At 44.4% G+C, this 2991-nt stretch overlaps 1 long non-coding RNA gene across 1 annotated transcript; it reads left to right on the top strand.

Moving 5' to 3' along the window:
* The first annotated feature begins 229 nt into the window (after positions 1-229).
* Positions 230-2573, top strand: LOC148052007 (uncharacterized). The gene is made up of 3 exons (XR_015698692.1): positions 230-355; positions 567-700; positions 2216-2573. It is a non-coding gene; the product is annotated as an uncharacterized LOC148052007 (long non-coding RNA).
* The last annotated feature ends 418 nt before the right edge of the window (positions 2574-2991 follow it).

Below are 2991 nucleotides of genomic sequence, written 5' to 3'. Positions count from 1 at the left end.
TTTTCCCAGAGGCACCACCAGCCTCGCTGAGGGGCTCAGCTGTGTCCCAAGGTGGGGCCGATGGGCAAATAGATGGAGCCAGCTGTGTCCAGCATGGGCAGCTCCAGCCTCTCCTCACAGAGGCCCCTGCAGCCCCCAGTGCCAACACCTGGGCAGGGACACCCAGTACAGTGCTACATTTCCACCATGAAATAAAGTGGAACTACATCCAGCTGGGTAATTGCAACAGCAGAAGTGCAGTGGAGAAAGTCAGATCTAGAGCATAGAGAAGCACAGGGCTCCGCTGCACCTTCTGCTGCTCGTACCAGCTTGCACCCAGTGAGGACCTCGTTAGAAACACAGACGGCCTTCCCTGGTCAGTGAACTAAAAGTGTGTATGATAAATATGTGGATAAATACAGAGATTTAAGTAAGAGAAACAAAAGTCTTGCAACAGAGGAAAATCTGGAGCTTCTGTCTCCTTTGCAACAGTCAAGTTTTCCTTTGGTTTTTTGGTTTTGGCTTTTTATGGACTCTAATGAAGGGAACCGGTAACCTGGGAACTTTCTGTTCCGTTCTGTCCTTAGGGGGGAGCGCACTGGTAAAAGGGGGAGATTCGAGGCCTCAGCCTGCTGTCCTGCACAGCAGAGACGGGAATTCCTCTTCTTTCGAATGGTGCAAGACTAAGCTCTCATTGAGGGATTGAATTAACCTAAAAAATGTGAGTTCTCTCCTATACTTATAGCTGGGGGCTGTTTATACATTTTGGTGAGTCATGCTCTACTTCCAAGCACAGGCTCTCTTTCAGAGCCCAGTGTATTCAATCTACTGACTACTGACTTAATGGCGTTAAGAAAAAATAATGCCGTTTAAGAAAATCTTTGCACAGAGCAGATTTGTTAACCTATACTAAAGCCCATTCTGGGCACTCTCATTCAGAATTAAAGTGGCTTTAATTCAAGTTAGTGTTTGAGTTAAATCTAAATTAAATTTGAATTTAAATCATTAAATCTACGCAGGGGTTTAGTGCGGTTTACATAATCAATTTTAAGTTCATACCCTTCATTAATTTGGATGACTATCATCCAGTCTTTGCTTACTTAAAAATAGTTCTAATGCATTTATTAATATTATAATACTCAAACTGGGTTATTCATGAAGAAACAGAGAGTTTGCGCTTTCTTTGAAGTTTCACAAAATGAGAGTATCTTGCTGAAGAAACTCATTTTGTTCTCACGCATATTAAGGGCAGGACAGGCTTTTAATTCCACTTAAAGAGCTCCTGTGTTGTCACAGCCAGTAAAGCAGGCACAAGGGGCACGGCTCTTCCCTCATTAGCACCAGCTAGGGAGCCCAGGCTTGTGTCGCACTCACGCGGCCACGCAGCCTCCCTTCCCAAAGAGGGCCGGCATCTGTCCTGCTCCAGCGTTAGCTCCTGCCTGCGCCCAGCTCGCTCCATCGGGCCCTCTGCCTGCTTGAGTCCTGGAAGCGTCCCCAAGCTGGCATTGTGCTTGTACCACAAGCGGCGGTAGGTCTGCAAAGTCAGCCTCACCGAATCTGCTCCCACAGCTTTGCACACCTCCAGCCTGGCCCCTGCGCTGACCCGGCTCCACGTTATCCTCTTCTGGAGGCAGGGACCAAATGCAAGGGTGCACACCAAGGCCGGGCAAGAAACACAACTCCCACCCCCTGGAGCAAACTGCTGGACTACAATAAGGGGCTTATGTGGGCACTGTGGATCCATCTCTGCCACAGAGATTGAAGTGCCTTTGAAAAACGCAGCCTTCATTGTAGATTCCCTACTTTTTCCCCTTCTCCATGAAATGCCAGCCATTTTTGATTAAAATCCCACCTGTCACCAGATTTCAGAGGAATGCAGAGTGGATTCATTTTACAATATCAGAACCAGCTGCTCACAAAAATAGCTTTCACTCTCCCAAGGTCTACTAATCATTTCAGGAGACAAGCGTAGAAGAGGATATCTCAGCTGACACTGGAGAGCACAAATGTTGACACAAATATGAATCTGAATTTTCTGACAGTAGTTCATTGTGTTGCTTTAGAAGGTTTAACAGACATGCCACTCAGACGACAAGACCCTGTTTAATGCTTCACTTTAAGTATTTGTATGATCTTTGGCGTTGTCAGTTCTGGGAATTGCAGTTCTTTGAGAGCAGTTTCGGCAATCTCCCTGTATGTTGCACCTGTAAAAATACAATGCCTGCTTCTTTTTCAGGCTGGCCTGCTGATAATCTGAAATCACATGACATCTACTCACAAGAGTGGTTGCTAAATCTTTTTCACGCTTTCCCTGCTTTATAGCAGCTAGTTTTCATTGGTGCCAAGTGCTCATTATGCCAACCAGGTGTGTGCAAAAGCAGCAGTTGGGTCGCATGAAGATCTGTCCTGGCCACGGTCTCTGGAACTTCATCGCAGCTTGCTCATGCTTCAGGGCCTCAGACTAGAAATCCCATATTAATCTGTTTTCTGTTGCTTCTAATTTTTAGTTGACCAGGGAAAATAGTTCAAACAACATTGGAATATTTCAATATAATCTTTTCTCTTTTGTTCAGCCAAAAATATTTGACATGAATTTAGATAGTCATAGCTCTCCTCAAATTACAGTTTGGGGCAACCAGAATATTTGGATGAAGGCTAGCCTGTTTCTAGCAGAAGTAAACTGCTGTGTTATACTTGTAAGGCTGCATTTGTATATTGCTTGCTTCTGGGGATCTGAAATTTCATGGGAATGCACTGCAAATGATTAAAAATTAAACTTTGTATCTGCTTTATATGTTCAGCATTAACATTGTCTTTCATTGTTTTCTAATATTGATAATTGGGTGTTGCATTACTCTGGGGTATGCCTCGTAGCACCCCTGAGAAGGTTTTTATGCACAAGATAAATGCTATTGTATACATAAAACTAACTTTTGTTGAGATAAAGCCTCTGTTGGTTTCATTTTCATAATGTTCGCTTTCACCTTCTTCCTCCAGACCCACAAGATCCTT

The sequence above is a fragment of the Nipponia nippon genome, unplaced genomic scaffold (assembly GCF_047370975.1).
Source record: "Nipponia nippon isolate SJK-2023a ecotype South Korea unplaced genomic scaffold, ASM4737097v1 scaffold_5, whole genome shotgun sequence".
In the NCBI taxonomy this organism is placed as follows: Eukaryota; Metazoa; Chordata; class Aves; order Pelecaniformes; family Threskiornithidae; genus Nipponia; species Nipponia nippon.
Note: the sequence above shows the minus strand (reverse complement) of the source record. Positions and strands in the feature narration are given on the sequence as shown.